We start from the raw sequence: 19,694 nt of genomic DNA on the forward strand, positions 1-19,694 counted from the left end.
TCTAGATCTTCTACAGTCTCAGATAAAATAACAGTAACATCGGTTTTGATTTCCTCTCCTTGGATTGTGATTCCCTTTTAAAATTCCTCTCTGATTTCCTTTAATGCCTGTTCTGTACATACATTGTAAAGGAGAGAGAACAAACTGCAGCCTTGCCTCACTCCTTTTCTGGATTGCTGCTTATTTTTCAAAGCCCTCTCTTCTTATCACCGCAGACTGATTTTTATACGTCAGGTTCTTAATTGATTAAAAATGAACAGGTCTGCGTCGGGGTCACGTCCATAAAGTTCTGACGTAAAATACGTACCGAGTGATAAGTATTGTCGAAATTAAGTATCTAATAAGTAGGGGGTTTGAAATGTTATTGTTGATATTTTAATTTTAAAATCTGAACTAACGAACACATCATGTGTTCAATATTTTCCACCGCTGGGCCAATGCTCGGCTGGAACTTGAGCAACACAGAACTCGCCTCACGTAACTTCGAGGTCACGATAAGCCGTTTGACGCTCGACATTGGTGATTTTCAAAGGCGTGGCGTGGGAAATTCCTGGGTATTGCTGATTCGAAACTGCTACAGTCGAGGTGAGGATGAAGTTCTTTCAGTGGCGTATACTGAGGGCTACCAAGGCTATCGGTGAAGCCCAAACCTCAAATGCGAGAGATGGAAATCTAAAGCACATTATATTGTAAGCATCTGACACATTGTTCCATTTGCAAACCTTGAAAGCAATGAGAAAAGACGGCGCACGTATTTCTGAGAACAAGGCTTCGGAGAGTGATATTGCAGCCCCGACTCTCGCCCCGCTGCCCTCGACACGCCTCACGCGGCTTGCTGCTGTATGGTTGTATGCCTACAGGCGCGGAGACCAGCGGAGGATAGGTGTGCTAGGCTTCGGTCCGTCAGATCGCCACTGCTATCAACCATGCCATGCAACCATGCGTTACTCATCGTATATACTTCCTCACGTCATCCTTCTGACTTAAAATTATATATGTAACGGAGTGCTGGTATCTCTCTCCCGTTTACTTCTACATCCTTGTAGGAAGACACTGCAGGCCGCTTTTATAGGAGTAATTTGGTTTTATTTCTATAGGCAGATCTGCTAAAATGAAATGCAATATTTCAGGTTTAGCGTTCTTTTTTGTTGGTTGGGTCGTACACCACCACTGATCTTCCGAGGAAGATAATTAACCAGTGAACGATCGGTACGACCGCTGTAAAATTCAACATTGTTATTTAACGATTATGATGATGTGTTTAATAATAATAATAATAATAATAATAATAATAATAATAATAATAATAATAATAATAATAATAATAATAATAATAATAATAATGGTGCATGGCATCTGTATAAGCTTGGTGGTGACCTAATAAGGATAAAATAAACGTCGAAGACGTCATAAACACCCAGTCCCCAAGCCAGGGGAATTAACAGTATGAGGGGGTTGATTCTGAAAATTGAACCGGGGCCGTCGGACCAAAGGCAAGCATTTTATCCATTTATCCTCAAAGCTGGACTTCAATTTGCTAAACCTTAGGCTACCAACTCGATTGATCAGGTGTTGAGTATTGGCAGTGGCAGAGGCCAGGGCAGTAGCTTGTGAAGCAGCCTTGACAACACAATAGGCTTCTCCGTTGGCTATTGGCTGCAGCTCAAAACGCTTAAGGCTTGACGTTCCCTAAACCAACTATCGAAAAGGGGGTAACCTAAGTCTGGTGGTAACCCACGTCTTGATACCAGTATAGGGGAATGTCGGGAGGTATCGGACAGTTTAAATTTTCAGCCATAATTTTTTTATGGAATAGGAAAAAAATAATGTAATGCATATTATAAGCATCTATATTCTTATATTAACGTACTCACTAAACTAGGTTATATCACAATAAAAACACGGGCAATATTAACAATTTATGAGGTCATTACACTTTCGTAGGTTTGAAAATGGAGGGTGGTATCGAACGGTCAATCTCTTTTTAACAAAAAGGGATATTTTCACATTTAAATTACAAACAAATTAATGTTTAGCCATTCTGCAATATCACACTCATTAGCGTTGAAGATTTTTGATGGACCAAACAAATATTTGGTCATAAGATCATTTTACCTTATCAAAAAATTTGTCCACTTGCTCCTCGTTGAAGCCTACTGCTCGCTGCAAGCGGGTACTCAGCCGTCCTAAAACGGAGGTCCTGCTGCCTTTTCATAAAATAAAAAAGCCCTCCCTGCCATCATTTTAGTTTTATTAAACCTATGTTCAGCTCTCCATTCCTCAGCAAATTGATACACAAGTTTTCAAAATTATGTTTTGTTGAGTGGCATGAGCTGGCTGTCGGGGCCTCGATATGCATGTACAGGTTCTTTTCTTCATCTGAAAATGTTCTCTGATAAGTCTCACTGTTCGCCGTACACGTTCTTATTGGAATCTCTTTACCAGCATCAAGAGCTTTAATTCTATCACCTAACGTGCTTTTGTGGAACAGAGGAACATTGACTGACCTCTCTAATACTCATTCTATTGTCCCTGACACTATTCACGGCTAATATCATATTGGTTTCTTCCCATTATCCTCGTATCTTCTCCATGTTTACCTAAAACCTGGACGGAACTGCAACCTATGATGTCCGATACCGCACGCCAGTTTCGTGTCCGATACCGCCCGAATGACTCTCTAAAGAAAGAACAGGAACTGAAGAAGAACGTTCGAACGGAAACGGAAATTGATTCTAAACACACGATATTACAGAGTAAAGAATACTGTTTCTGGTAATGTACTTAAAGTTCATTGCAACTTATCCTTGTTGCTGTTACTTCTTGGTAAAAGTAAATCCTTGCCGGCCGAAAATCACACAAAGGACAAAAATACGCCACCACTCATAAAAATGACCTTGCCCTTCGACTAAATAGGATGTACCCACCCTTCAAACATGCAGGCGGACCTGTGAGTAACTAAACAGGTTCTGCCACATGCTGCTAACAAAGATATCTGTGATTGTCCAACACCAGCCGTCGTCCGATACCTCCCGATCCTCCCCACGCCACCGAGTTCTTTCGAGCGTTCTACTAACTTTTTTTCTTTTTGCTAGTTGCTTTACGCCGCACCGACACAGATAGATCTTATGGCGACGATGGGACAGGAAAGGGCTAGAGTGGGAAGGAAGCGGCCGTGGCCTTAATTAAGGTACAGCCTGGTGTGAAAATGGGAAACCACGGAAAACAATTTTCAGGGCTGCCGATAGTGGGGTTCGAACCTACTATCTCCCGAATACTGGATACTGGCCGCACACTAACGTTTTGCGAGGAACTGTATTCCAAATATATATCCTATGTAAGGCCTATAGAATTATAAGAATGGTAATAATAAATATGTGTATTTGTCATTTTGGAAAATGCGACCAAAATATACGCACAAATATACATTCAAATGTCTTTCGAAACCTCGTATGTGATTTAGTACTCAAGTCCCGAATTCAGGAGTTGATCTGCCATTCGGAATAATTAATTAATACATAGCCAAATTAGATTAAATAATTTAATCAAACAATAAACATAGTTATAATAATAATAATAATAATAATAATAGTAATAATAATAATAATAATAATAACATGAAATGCTGGGGGTGTCCGAGGACAAGTTCGGCTCGCCAGATGCAGGTCTTTTGATTTAACGCTCGTAGGCAACCTGCGCGTCATGATGAGGAATGAGCGGAATTAACCAATTATGGTTAAAATTCCCGACCCTGCCGGGAATCGAACCCGGGACCGCTGTGACCAAAGGCCAGCACGCTAACCATTTAGCCATGGAGCCGGAAATAATAATAATAATAATAATAATAATAATAATAATAATAATAATAATAATAATAATAATAATAATAATAATAATAATAATGGTGAAGGCAGTAGACTGATAATGAGGGAGCTACTGAGACGCGCAGATCTCCAAGGTCGGTAGTGTTCCTAGAATTAGGGGTGTGAAAAAGTAGCTCGGTCCCTGAGACCGCACGACTGTAGTTGAGGGTTAAAGCAGTAGCGGCGATTAGGAGGTGAGGCGGGAGGGCAGTTGTCCCCCATTTTGTGGAGGAAACATATTTTTAATCGATTGTATCCGGCTGAAACTAGGAATTATATGAATTATTAAAACAAGCATTTTGTACAAGCCCTGTTGTTTTATCAGCTAAATATTTTCTTTAATTATTAACAAAATTATGTGAGCCTCCGTGGCTCAGCGGCAGCGCGCCGGCCTCTCACCGCTGGGTTCCGTGGTTCAAATCCCGGACAATCCATGTGAGATTTGTGCTGGACATAGCGGAGGCGGGGCAGGTTTTTCTTCGGGTACTCCGGTTTTCCCTGTCATAATTCATTCCAGCAACACTCTCCGATATCATTTCATTTCATCTGTCATTCATTAATCATTGCCCCAGAGGAGTGCGACAGGCTTCGGCAGCCGGCACAATTCCCATCCTCCCCGCTAGAAGGGGGGTTCATTCATTCCATTCCTGACCCGGTCGAATGACTGGAAACAGGCTGTGGATTTTTCATTAACAAAATTATAAGCGGAAATACCAACAAAATGTTGTTCGTCGCGGATTACCGATTTGTATTGTGCCTCGGTAAGTAGTGGACACTTAGCATGTGCTGTGCGGAAGGGTGGCAGGTTTTTTTTTTTTTTTGCCTATGTCATGGACACTCAGGTATGATTCACCTGCTTGCAGCGCGCATGCGTCAGTCCGGCAGTCTCTTTAGTGTCTGTTAGTTTTTTTTAGTGTGTAGCAAATAATAAATGATTTTTAATCGTATTATCACGCCGTATTTCTATTTAGTTATAATACATGTGTAAGTATTGTTCCTTTGATCAAAGTTTAATTGTATACTATTGAATCAGAATCTCAAAAAATGACTACCGCACGTACGTTGCTAAACTGTCAACCTTTACTTCTCGGTTGAAATTCGCTCAGAGAGCATCAAAAATCTATTTTACAGCTTCTTTTCAGTTTTGATGTATATCCCTCCCCGCCACCGCCCGCTATATCCCAAAAACTCGGATACTTTTTGTTGTCTGTAGCCTATATGTTTTGCCCCGCCACTTCTAATTCCCATTTTCCGCTACTGGGTTAAAGTATCCTGAATTATGTTTTTAAAAGAACAGATCAATAGCGGTTTGAAAAAATCCTCAGCCTGTTTCCAGTCATTCGACCGGGCCTGGAATGGAATGAGAATAGGAATTGTACCGGCTGCCGAAGTCTGTCGCACTCCTCTGGGCAATGATTAATGACTGACAGATGAAATTAAATTATATTGAAGAGTGTGGCGGAATGAAAGATGACGGGGAAAATAGGAATACGCGGAGAAAAACTTGTCCCGCATCCGCTTGGTCCAGCACAAGTCTCACACGAAGTGACCGGGATTTTTTTTGGTATTTGCTTTACGTCGCACCGACACAGATAGGTCTTATGGCGACGATGGGACACGAAAGGCCTAGGAATGGGAAGGAAACGGCCATGGCCTTAATTAATGCACATCCCCAGCATTTGCCTGGTGAGAAAATGGGAAACCACGGAAAACCATCTTCAGGGCTGTCAGCTGCGCGCCCCTAACCGCACAGCCAACTCGCCCGGTGACCGGGATTTGAACCGCGGAACCCAGCGGTGAGAGGTCGGCGAGTAGCTGTTTGATTATAGCTTATTTCATCATCTCTCGTAACAGCACCTTGATCGTCAATTTCTTGCAAATTTTGCAGAGATTATGATTCAGAATCGGTTAGTCCATAATTCACGAACTTCCTGTGAGTTATCAACGAAGTACTCTTTCAGTCCCAGCCCAGCTGTTGTCAACAAGTAGAAGTGGGGAATAATATTTGTCGTCGGCAGTACCATCTATCGGTGAAGATTAGAACTAGAAAATCGTTGTGAAGGTAGTGCACATCCTCTTAGTTGTCAGTGCGTAGCGAACGAAATTGACGTATGCAGCAACACGCTACCGTATCTCAATATTACTGATTAGGTTGAATAAAGCGTAGTATTTATACCATATCGTTGTGAGGATAAGAAACGCAACTTCTACTGAACTCTTAAGGAATACAGCGTTGTACTTTAGTTACTACAGTAAGTACGGTATTGTACATTAAACAATAATTTTATTGAATTTATTTTATTTTTGCATATTAACGTAAGTGACCTTCATGGAGTACGGTACGTTGTTTCTGTACGAGGGAATCAGGCGTAAATGTTATCATTAGTGTTGCGAAAAAAAAGCCATTTATTTAGCGTACGAAAATTGACAGATATTTGACTTCAAAGTGGATTTTTAACTCAACGTGAAACTGAACATTAACTGTTGTGTGATAATATTTTCTGTACACTGTTTTTCCCTATGCATTCAATACTTGCTGCAGTAAGTCGAGATGCTGGTTGGACACAAAGAAAGAGTAGTATGATTGGGCGGTATGTACCGTGAAAGTAACTATATTGCTGTGATTCCCCGTCGTAAGATGCTTCACTTAGGCGACGCTAGGAGCGAACAGTGAATACAAAATTATATGTACGGTAGGTAGTTCCTTATTTTCATTAATTTATGTTGCATTATGTTTAAAAATAACTATATCAAGCACAAATTACTATTCAACCACTGAATTCACTTAATCAAGTGGTTTCATAACATATAACAACTAAACTGTACTGTTTCTTCAGCCAGTGGCTTGTGTCAATTTACTGAACCTTATCGGCCAAGGACACAAAAAGAAACACAACTCCGTTTAAGGCGCCTGGGCGTGCAAATTCCATTATTTTTAGGTCGATTCTGTAGGTTCATATCTAAAGAAACTGTGTCCCAAGACTACCTCGCTTTGCTCATTCTTTAACATCAACACATTTCAAAATTCGAATTTCTGTCACAACTTAGATACCATACCGGACAATGTTCACGGAAGATATTGCTTTACAAGTTCTTTTTTTTCGTGTTAACACCAGTACCTACAATAACGATCTAATCCTACAAGTGTATTCAAAAAGTATCCAACTGCATTCTCAAAAAGAAAATATTTTTTACCGAGCAGGTTGGCCGTGCTGTTAGGGTCGCACAGCTGTGAGCTTGCATTCGGGAGATAGTGGGTTCGAAACCCACTGTCGGCAGCCCTGAAGATGGTTTTCATATTTTCACACCAGACAAATGCTGGGGCTGTACCTTAATTAAGGCCACGGCCACTTCCTTCACTCTCCTAGCCCTTTCCTATCCCGTCGTCGCCATAAGACCTATCTATGTCAATGCGACGTAAAAAGCAATATATATATTATATATTTCCCATCAAAATTTGAAAATGTTTAGTACCATACTTTCTGAAGAATTTATGTTTTAGGAAATAAATTGCTGTCCGCCTCTGTGGTGTAGTGGTTAGTGTGATTAGCTTTCAACCCCAGAGGCCACGGTTCGATTCCCGGCTCTGCCACAAGGGCTGGAACGGGGTCCATTCAGCCTCGGGAGGTCAACTGAGTAGAGGGTGGGTTCGATTCCCACCTCAGCCATCCTGGAAGTGGTTTTCCGTGGTTTCTCACTTCTCCAGGAAAATGCCGGGATGGTACTCAACTGAAGGCCACGGCTGCTTCCTTCTCTCTTCCTTGTCTGTCCCTTCCCATCTTCCCATCCCCCACCAAGGCCCCTGTTCAGCATAGCAGGTGAGGCCGCCTGGGCGAGGTATTTATTTATTTATTTATCGTAGGGCATATATATATAATATATACAGAAGCAAGAAAGCAAGTACATTATATTTTCATGTCCAAAGATGTTATCCATTCTAGAGCCTCTGTATTAGCCTCTAGAAAATCAAACCAATCTCCAGGGTAGGGCTTTTCTGCTACACTCCTTTACAATGTATTCGATGGTTTGAAAAGGAGCACTACAGTCACACTCGCGGGATTGTATCTTTCCCCATTTATACAGGGATGCAGCACAGGCACCAAGACCACATCGATCCTATTAAGGATGGTCCATTTTCTTCTTGGGAGATCAGACCTCGAATTAGGTGGGAAGAAAGGCCAGAGATGTTCACATGTTTTTCAGATCCGATCTTCCTTCCATTGGGCATAGGGGTTGAAATTGTCTTCTGTGAGCTTCTGAGCGAACTTAACTGGCGGGTGTCTAGATTTCAACCGGTTCCTCTGAAGGTCAGAAATATTGGAGTGGATGGGCAAGTCAGGGTTCTTATTTATCTTGGAGTATTCTCTCAACAGTGCTTGTGCTCTACGGAATGAAGGAGGCATGATGTTGCTCAAGACAGGAAGCCAGTGGGTAGGAGTTGATCTTATTACACCTGAAATAATCCTGGGCGAGGCACTGGTCATTTTCCCCAGTTGTATCCCACGACTCAATATGTCACGCTCCAGGACACTGCCCTTGATGCGGTAGAGGTGGGATCCATCGCAGAGTCCGAGGGAAAAACTAACCCTGGAGGGTAAGCAGATTAAGAAAGAAAGAAAGAAAGAAAGAAAGAAAGAAAGAAGTAAATGACTTACACTTTTTGCTAGTCTTCCTTGCAGGAAATAAGCTACTATATTTTTTGCGAGTCTTCCTTCTAGTTCTTCTTTCTAGCAAGATAAAAAAGAATGTCACGTTTGGAAATGTGATATTAAATTACATCCAACATTATTAGTTTTACGTCCCACTAACTATTTTTGCGGTTGAGGGGGAGTGGCAGTGGTGCCGCCGTCTTTAAATGTGTCTTGTTTGTTTGTCCAAACCCTGTCCCGTTTCCCTACGGGGTCGGGTATGAGGTGAGGTGAGATGAATCGGTTGTGGCGAGTTTTTATGACTGGATGCCCTTCCTGACGTCAACCTCATTAGAGGAGTTAATGAGATGAAATGAATGACGTGATATATGATAGTAGGAAGGGAGAGGGTGAAACCCGGTGTCGACATATAGCCTACTCCTGTCGAATAGCACCAAGGGGTCTGCTCAAGGCTTAACGTCTCCATCCGACGGACGAATCACCATCAAAAGCGTCATATGCGCTCACCCCATATGAGCACTGCAGAGAGGTTTGGAATTTAATCCAGGCTTTTGGCACACAATCTAGTGATTAGAAATTGTATACCACCACCTCCCCTACCCTGCCGGCCAACATTCTGATGGTGAACATTTTTTCGACCAACGGGACTCGAACCGGCTAACCTCGATACTAGACCGTTTAGACTTCAACGCCTGAACGATCATGGCCACCAGGCGGGCTGTGCCGCCGTCTTTAAATAGTCATTTAAAATACAGTTCTGTTGGAGGAATATGCACATGAATTATATAGACTTTTAATTCAAGGTAAAGGGTGAAATATCGGCGTGAGAATTTCTTTTATGACTTTTCAAGTCCCAAGTGCCTTTAAGCGAACAGTTTATTGCATCTGTAAATACGTTATCAATATAGTTTTGTTATCTCCAAGGGGAATCCTCAAAAGCTCACAAATTATGGGATGTTGCTGGTGACTACAGGATGCTACATTTAAACTTCATACTGAAATGAAAACTCACAGCCTGTTTCCAGTCATTCGACCAGGTCAGGAATGGAAATGAATGAAACCCCCATCTAGAGGCAAGGATAGGAATTGTGCTGAAGCCTGTCGCACTCCTCTGGGGCAGTTATAAATAAATGACAGATGAAATCAAATGATACCGGAGAGTGTTGCTGGAATGAAATATGACAGGGAAAACCAGAGTACCTGGATAAAAACCTGTTCCGCCTCCGCTTTGTCCAGCACAAATCTAATAACCGGGATTTGAACCACGGAACCCAGCGGTGAGAGGCCAGTGCGCTGCCACCTGAGCCACGGAGGTTTTTTAAACTTTATACTGAATTGATTTAATTTACCTACTTGTGACAGGCTCATCTCATATTTCCCTCTACTGCCTCACACAACAGCCTTCATAGACACTAAGTGCACAAGGCTGATAGCCTAGATGAAGTTTCCTTGTGTTTAGTAACAACAACAGCAACAGCATGTCTCTTCTAAACTCTATACTACTTAGATTCTTTGTCACCTGATTGTTTTTTTCATGTTCTCGTCTTTCATGATTCTTTTACTCCTTTACTTGGTATCCTCATAGCTAGATTTGCCATATATCGGCGTTTACTAGATTTATCACTTGTCCTTACATTCGATTGGAATTTATATTTATTTTTAACTGTCCGGTATTGCATATTATGCGCTTTGAAGAGGTTAAAAAGGTGAGTATATTTAAAACGTATTAAACTATGACATGTGACCCTTCGACCAAGTGACAAGTACGCAGCATGCAGCGGATTCCCACACAGAGATCAACAGTCATCTTGACCAACATTTACCAACTGATTCATGATTTACAATTTTTATGTTTATCACCCTTTCCTTTATAGGCCTACAGTAGGGCTAGAGCTCCTTCTTACAAAGTGTAATCGAATAAATATTTCAGATATGGCAGCATATTCCAACTGATTGCCCTGAATTCTTAACAAACCCAGCTGCTTTTCTAGCTTTCAGCTTTTGTATTTTTTTTTGTAAATGTATTTATTATCGTAGAAAAATTTCACTACTTCACCTGTATTAGTCACCTACTCAACCTGGAAATTAACAATCCAACTATCTTTGCATATTGCTGAACGATTTCTTATGCTTTCTGGATGTCCTCACATATACTCTCTCCTAGTTCATTAATATGATATTGCCTGATAGTCTTACTTTTATAACTTTCTATTCTTTCACATTTATTTCAACTATGACAGAAAAGATCTTCATGATCACTTCGGTTTTTCTATAGTGCTTATCTGTTTTTTATTAGCACCATGTCTAGAATATTTTTCCCTCTATATTGTTTGTTCCATCACTTTCTGATTCAGCTGTCCCTTTCGAGATTAACTTATTCACCATTTGTTGGTAATGTTTTCTGTCATTTGCATCATTCATCACTGATCTGCATTTAGGGCAGTTGCCCAGTCTGCTGTTTACCCATCTTCTCTTCAAGAATTGCAAAGAATTTTGAAATTTAATGAACTTCTCTTGTGGTAAATTATTCTGATCATTAACTCCTCTTCCTATAAAATAATATTTGCCCCAGTTTGTCCTCTTGAATTCCAAGTTTATATTGTGATCTCAAACTTATTTGATTACCAACATCATTCCATGCCATCTCTCCACTGACAGCTCAAAATGTACCACTTATTCTCCTTTCTCCCAAGTCTCCCAGCTCAAATTTTGCAACATTTTTGTAATGCTTCTCTTCTGTCAGAAATCACCCAGAAAAAATCGAGCTGCTTTTCTTTGGATTTTTTCCAGTTCTCGAGTCGAGTAATCCTGGTAAGGGTCCCATACACTGGAACCATACTCTTAGCTGGAGTCTTACCAGAAACTTATATGGCCTCTCCTTTACATCCTTACTGCAACCCCTAAATACCCTCACAACCACGTGAGATCAGTTCCCTTTATTTACTATCCCATTTATGTGATTACTTCAGTGAAGATCTTTCCTTATATTGAGACCTAAGTACTTACAATGATCCCCGTAAGGAACTTTCACCCCATCAACACAGTAATGAAAACTGAGTGGACTTTTCCTATTAGTGAAACTCACAACCTGACTTAACACCACTTATCATCATATCATAGCCTGCTGTCCATCTCACAACATTTTCAAAGTCTTTTTGCAGTTGCTCTGTACAGTATGACACAGTCCGCAAAAAGCCTTATCTCCGATTCCAGTTCTTTACTCAATATTATTTAAAGTCCAATAATACTTCCTTGAGAAATTCCCCTCTTATTGATTGCAGGATCATTATTGTCAGCACTGAAACACGAACTGTGTTTTAATACCATCGCGCCTCTGGCAAACTAACAAATGTGCAAATTTTCAAAAAAAATTAGGAGAGCTGAAAGAAGTTGTGATTAGGCTACTCATTTTAAATCATTTTTTATATTTAATGATTGGTTTTATGTGTTAGCCATACAGAACGAGTTGCAGATGTGAAACTTTGTCAGAGGGAGACATTATATAAATAACAAAATCTAGACCAAAGCTCTAGAGCTATTTGTTCCTTAAAACGTCACTTTCACTAGTTTGCCATATGGGGACGATGTGTAGGAATTATTTTCAGTAAATGTCAACTCATCATTTTTATGTACATTATTAAAATATTAATACAATAGTATATGAGAAAACATGTCAAAACAGTACACTTGTCATCTTGCAGCCATTAAGAACTCAATGGTACTGTTTTACATTAAAGCTAAGCAGCGTATTTCAGAAGGCAAAGAAAGTTACAATGAAAAATAAGTGCCAATGACAAATTTATTACCAGTAGAGATTCTAGAAATAAATGTAAGGCAGCTTGTGCTGAAATAATGAAACTGGTAGGAAGGTAACAAAGGAGCCCGTAGCCATTGTACCAAATATATTGAATGATTCATTTGTAGATACTGTAAAGAAACATGTATAAACTGGAAAATAGTTTTGATTTCCTCAACGAGAATCATCATCATCATCATCATCTTTTTACAGTTCCAGTTTCCCGGGTACTGTTGATGAGCCTCTTCCATTCTGTCTTATTGAAATACGTTTTGTTGTTAATGACATCCTCCAGTGTCCTTCCCTGATCTGCAATGTCCATCTTTACGATGTCCATCCAGTGGGTTCTTGGTCTTCCCACCATCCGTTTCCCTGCCACATGTCGCTCCAAGTTAACATATGTTGCCCTTGTTGGCTCCATCCTCATTACATGCCTAAACCACTTCAGTCTGGACATGCTGATCTGATCTAACAATGATGTAACAATCCCAGCTTCCTCCCTAACCACATCATTCCTCAACTTGTCCAGATTGTTTTTTTGAATTGTGGACCTAAGGAACTTCATCTCGGATACCTGCAACCTTGATGAGTCTTTCTTAGTGGGGGGTGCAGGTTTCAATACCATAGGTTAAGATTGGTATGAAGTACTGATTGAACATCACCAGCTTTGATTTTGTTGGTACTTTGGGATCTCAGAGGAGTGTTCGTACTTGCTGGTAAAAGTGAGAACTCTTCTGCACTCTATTTGCCACCTCCTTTGTGGCTTGTGTATCTTGAGATATTACACTGCTGAGGTGTGTAAAGTTTTCCACTAGCATGATGTTCGCTGGTCATCCCTCTCTGTTTATTGCCAGCACTACTGTTTTGAGTTTGCTTATCTTGAGATTGAACTCCTGGAACCTAACCTTCCACTCATTGAGTCTCGACGGTAGGCCCTACTTGTTCCTCAGTTTCTCCCCAGATCATAACATCATCAGCAAAGGCCACTGCATTTAGTTCACCAGAGGTTTTCTTGATGTTGTTCATTATGTCATCCATGGTGGTGATAAACAGTAATGGGGATAGCCCGTTGCCTTGCTAGACTCCGTCACCCAATCGCACACAGCTGGTACAGTTCTCATACAGTATCTGAACTTTCCTCACCAGTCCATCTGGCACATTCCTTTTTCTCAGGCATTCCCATACATTTACAGATATGCTGAGTAAACTATAAACTACCATGAACTAGTGAAATAAAATGTACATGGCATGAAGTTACACCTAGGGAAATTTTTCAAAATAGTTAAAGAATTCAAGAACTCCAGGACAAATGAGTACAATGGGCTCTCCTCAAAACTAAATGGATAATGTTTGCATATTGTAGAATGCAAAGAATAGTCACAGCACATACATGAATACTCATGAAGACATATTTTACATTCAGAGCAAATCAATGGTCAGCAGAATGACCTGTTACACATTCTTTCCTGATGCTATAAAACTCATCTGTCCTCCTGCTTTTAACCTTACATGAAGTGGAACTTTCCACTGTCATATAATCAATAAACATTTCTAGACTGTTTTTGTGTCTCTTCCTTTGATGTTGCACAGCTTTGCTAGGTTTTCGTTTATTTACTTTTAGCAACCTATCAAACACGTTGTGTTTTACCAATGGCATCACAGCAATTATGCTCTTATCCATCCTACTGACTCAGAGACCTTTCATTACCACTTGTTTTAAGACTCGGCGGAAAGCTTCTAAATACATATCGGTACTGGTATTAATGTGCATTCCTAACCTGTAACAATATGCCCCACTGATCACATTTAGTAGCCTATTCCTTTTCAAAGTACACACCAAACTCTCTACATGTGTCATCATTTTCACAAGCATCTAGGAACTTGTTGAGCTCACAACTATATCTTCACACTGCAACAATATCCTTAGGTGTTTGTACACAGTTGCTTTGAATTCCTGGCTATCATGAATTTCACCGGAAATGTTATTTCTCCAAGCCCTATCTACATGACGCATGCATAGAAGTTTCTTTAACGGGTTGCCCATGACTTCCACCCATGCGTTACAGAATGAAGCTGAATCATCAGTCATCAGTATCTGCACAGGAAAATCAACTGCAGATATTGATTATTTGACAACATTAAAAAAACATTTCAGCACATTGCAGTCTGTTTGATTAGAATAACAGAATGTAACAGGAAATCCCTCATCGTATTCATCCAACACTAATGATGTTGTAGGTGAGAAGTCATAAGCATTTGTCCCATGAGTACTGTCCATACACATGACTTTCCAAATTCCACAAGCATTTCTTTCTGCACATCAGTCATAATTATTAATACAAATTAATTCTCTGTCAATCTGTATTCAGGGTTGGAAATCCCTTGTAATTTACTAAATTGGACACATTCATTAATGGTACCTTGTTCTTTACAACCAGTGTGTCTGAGTGTCATGAAAGGTGTTGCTCATAGGGTTAGTTGTGCTACAATAGCACTGTCTGGCCCAGTGAGGAAAGCAATGGCAAACTACCTCACTCCTCATCTTGCCTAGTACACCTCATTTTGGTACTGCCATTGGTTCTTGTGGTTTCCCTATAACTGCATAGCCTTTGGTGATGCTATTTGAAGATCCAACCAGCCTCCGGGCTAATGACCTAACAGGCAGACAGACCTTGTTCTTTTAACCTATCTATGCAAATGAACACACTTTCTACATCATTCCAACTCTGTTTATCACTATCTAGTGTAAAATCACAAACAATATTACTCAGGTCATGTCTTTGCAGAAAGTGTAGCCTGGTAATCTGCTTAGTACCGTATCTAAATTGTCTCTGATATTTTTCAGAACAGTGCCAACTGGCCAGCAATTTGCTCTCTCTCTTCTTTTGACAACGAGATATGTCGAACCTGTCTGTAGTGTCCAAAATGCACTTTACTGTAAATAACACGCACACTCGATTCCCCATTATGAACTGTGAGCATTACTGGACATTTAGTAGGCTATTTATTTTACATGAACCCTAAATTTTCACATGCCATATTCCCTTTCCTCTTCTTTTGACCAATCCACTGCATTGACAGAAATAAGTAGATATCCTCTTACAATTTCTTGGAGGATGAATTAGAATTTATCTGGATTGAGTATCTTTTTCTTCAGTGACTTTGATTCCCATACCTTTAATTCTTGAAAAGAAAAGAAAAATTGAATTACAGTACTAGTTCTTAACATTAAGTTAATAATGAACTCATTGCACAGCTCAATTTGCATTAGGATACGGATCATTCCATAAAAACTCAAACTATGACAACAAATCAGACATTTAATTTTTTTAAATAATAAACTTGTTTGTAGAGTACCGGTACTCAGTCGTGTTTTAAAAATTACCATTTCAACATAAAATGTGATTTCCTTGCATACTTTTACAAGTAAAGTTTGAAGAGGATTTTAACTAAGCTTCAGATAATTTTGATAAATACTTCTGACTAGTCTCCAGCCTGGAGGCTGGTTGGATCTTCAAAAAGCACCACTAAATTCAAGTATCACTGGACTGGGCTAGGATCAAACATGCCAACTTGAGTTCAGAAAGCCTGTGCTCTACTGCCCTAGTTGCCCAGCCCGACCTGAACAGATGATCAGTATATCCAAGCACTCAATTACTCAGATAAACATTGAAAATGCACAGCCTGTTTCCAGTCATTCGACTGGCGAGGATAGGAATTGTGTCAGCTGCCGAAACCTGTTGCATTCCTCTGGGACAATGATTAATGAATGACAGATGAAATGAAATGATATTGGAGAGTGTTGCTGGAATGAATTATGACAGGAAAAACTGGAGTACCCAGAGAAAAACCTGTCCTGCCTCTGCTTTGTCCAGCAAAAAATCTCACCTGGAGTGACTGGGATTTGAACCATGGAACCCAGCGGTGAGAGGCTGGCGTGCTGCCGCCGGAGCCACGGAGGCTGATCAGATAAATATTACCTACTGGAAATCAGTCTTGAGTATGAATATCTCTATAACCTATTTCCAGTCATTCAACAGGGTCAGGAATGGGATACATGAAGCCCCATCTAGTGGTGAGGACAGGAATTGTACTAGCTGCCGAGGCCTGTCACACTCCTCTGGGGTAATGATTAATAATTGACAGATGAAATGAAATGATACTGGAGTGTGTTGCTGGAATAAAAGATGACAGGGAAAACCAGAGTCCGAAAAACCTGTCCTGCCTCCGCTTTGTCCAGCACAAATCTCACATGGAGAGACCAGGATTTGAAATGCGGAATCCAGCGGTGAGCAGCCAGCACGCTGCCGTCTGAGCCACGGAGGATAAAAAGTGCCTAATTCATTAATATATAAGCAGTGGCTACCAGTACTTTACAATACTATTGACTCGATTAATCACTCACCAGACTTGTGAAACTTGATCCAACAGCAGATTTATTTCCTTGGAAACAAGCTATTTGGGAGAAAGTAGTGGTTATAAATAATTTTCTGGAAAGCTATAACTATTCTTAAAAATGCAATTCATTACATCTGGAACAAACTCTTCACTATTTAACTTCCTTTTCCAGCATTTCAAATAGGCTTGCTGAATGACAAAATAGTTTTTCCTTAGTAGTTACCTCAAAAGATATTAATTAAAGCATATAGTTTTTCAGAGAAAGGTGATGAATTACATAAGGATGTAACAAATATTAATTCATAAATGTACCAGTATGTAAATATCAGGAAGATTTTGGCAAAGAAATGAGCAATTTTCTTGCCACTTCACAAAGAAAAAGAACATGTAATGGTATTTGTGGTGCTGTCAATGATTTCTTTGAAACTAAAAGTTGACAAAACAGATCTTTAACTCCCACAGGAACTATATTTGTGGACAAAATAGATAAGATATAGCCTAAAAAAAAAATGAAATGGCGTATGGCTTTTAGTGCCGGGAGTGTCCGAGGACAAGTTTGGCTCGCCAAGTGCAGGTCTTTTGATTTGACACCCGTAGGTGACCTGCGCGTCGAGATGAAGATGAAATGATGATGAAGACGACACGTACACCCAGCCCCCGTGCCAGCGAAATTAACCAATTAAGGTTAAAATTCCCGACCCTGCCGGGAATCGAACCCGGGACCCCTGTGACCAAAGGCCAGCACGCTAACCACTTAGCCATGGAGCCGGACAGATATAGCCTAAATGTCCAATTTGTCATGGACAGTGGAATGGAGCAAACAAGAACAGATTGTAGACAAGATTAAAGAAAGTAGGTATTCAATCTTACTATGCAAACATTCCCATCTCTAAGTTATTCCTGAAAGTTAAAATAATTATTTTATCTGAGAATGAAAATAATGGTAAAATATTGCATAAAATGCAGGTTTGCTCTAGATCAATCGGTGAATACAGGACTGGTGTGACATCAACACTGACTTCTTATGCTAATTCTGTAATGGAAATCAGAATTCACTATGGCCACTTCAGCCTTTCAACAATTATATTTCACAGAGGAAAGTTATCATCTTATATTCAAAGCAAACACAATTTAAAATGCAGCGTTACATTATGGACCAATATGTTGGGAATTTTATGCACATTCTTTTCATGGATTGGCTATAACGCTGTAACTGCTAGAACTAGACAAGTCCTAATAGAATTTTTAAAAATAATATTTTAATGAATTTAGCAAGAACCATAGGCACTTTTCTTGAGATTTCAAAGAATGATAAAATGTAGATAGTATCAGTATAGGAGCCATTTTAGATGACACATTAAAGAAATCTGTAAGTGCACCCTAAGGGTATCTTCTCCTCAAGCAAATAATTTATTTCAAATAAATACTGAAAATATTAAGGAAAATCTTTCTGAAATCATCACTTTTGGCAGTGAGTACATTTCGAGCATCATTAATGGAGCTATTAATAGGAACAGACAATTATACTGATGTAAATAATTTTGGTATTTAATGGGCATGTGAGGACAATGTCATAAAATTTTGTGATGAGCTTGTAGCAGGTTGTGATATTTATAATAAACTTTAATGAACATTTAAAGAATGTTTATGCATTCCAGTATCTCCATATGGATTGCCTAACTAGATAAAGAATAGATGAATATAAAGATCTTGTTGTTGATGATGCTTGTTGTTTAAAGGGGCCTAACATCTAGGTCATTGGCCCAATATGAAGATCTGTTGCATAACTATTATGATACACTGGTTGAACATTCTTCTACCTTTCATGTTACTGAAAGACATTTCTGTGATAGAAGATCCTTCGAGAATTAATTCACTGTGGTCATACATCACATGCTGACTAAACTCTTGGTGAGTCACAGGGATATATGGACAATTCACCACTGAAATGAAAAAGAAAGGCTTTTGAGTAAGAACATACTCCATTACCTCTATCCTGTATAAACTTGTAATATGGGAATCATCAGCACTTACCAGGAATTTTGCATCTTCTGACTGAATGTTTGACGCATGCATGTCGCCACAACTCTCATTCGCTGGATGTGCCCCAGCTACAAAATTTGCAAGTAAATACAGTTCCATTGGGCCGCCCACGCTATGGAGTGGGTATGTGGGAAACTGGAAGTGAAATTTCTAGATCCTAATGGGTGGGTAGGAGATAGGCATCTGCACTCAGATGGCCTTCACTTAAACCGCAGTGGTACGTATAAGTTAGGAAATTTGCTTGGAAGGGTAATAGAGAGGTACATTCAGGGAAACGGGGTTGTCTAGGGAGCGGTGATAAGGGTACAGAGATCTAATATCAAGCAGGGATGACATAAAAATGTTAGTGTTGAACTGTAAAAGTATTGTAAAGAAAGGAATAGAATTAAGTAATTTAATAGATATGTATCTACCAGATATTGTAATAGGAGTTGAATCATGGCTGAGAAATGATATAATGGATGCGGAAATTTTCTCATTGAACTGGAGAGTGTATTGTAGAGATAGGATAGGTATGGTGGGAGGGGGAGTATTCATTCTAGTGAAAGAAGAATTTGTAAGCTACGAAAAAGTTAAAGATGAAAAACATGAAATTCTAGGTGTTAGGCTCATTTCTAAAGATAATAGGCAACTTGATGTCTTTGGAGTGTACAGACCAGGAAAGGGTAGCGCTGACATGGATTCAGAATTATTTGATAAGATAATCAGCTATGTGGGAAATGACATGGAAAGGAATGTGATTGTAGCGGGGAATCTGAATTTACCAAATATCAGTTGGGAAGGAAATGCGAACGACAGGAAGCATGACCAGCAAATGGCAAATAAGCTAATATGGGAAGGACAGCTGATTCAGAAAGAGATGGAACCAACTAGAGGGAAAAATATCCTGGACGTGGTGCTGGTAAAACCAGATAAGCTCTATAGAGAAACCGAAGTAATAGATGG

The 19,694-nt window shown here is 39.8% G+C and overlaps 1 protein-coding gene across 1 annotated transcript in view; it reads left to right on the forward strand.

The window, feature by feature from the left end:
• The first annotated feature begins 5,998 nt into the window (after positions 1-5,998).
• LOC136879244 (uncharacterized) overlaps positions 5,999-19,694 on the forward strand; it is a 43,676-nt gene continuing 29,980 nt past the window's right edge. The window contains exon 1 of the mRNA XM_067153051.2: positions 5,999-6,115. The gene's annotated coding sequence lies outside the window, so the exon portion shown is untranslated. The remainder of the gene's footprint in view (positions 6,116-19,694) is intronic.

The sequence above is a fragment of the Anabrus simplex genome, chromosome 8 (genome assembly GCF_040414725.1).
Source record: "Anabrus simplex isolate iqAnaSimp1 chromosome 8, ASM4041472v1, whole genome shotgun sequence".
In the NCBI taxonomy this organism is placed as follows: domain Eukaryota; kingdom Metazoa; phylum Arthropoda; class Insecta; order Orthoptera; family Tettigoniidae; genus Anabrus; species Anabrus simplex.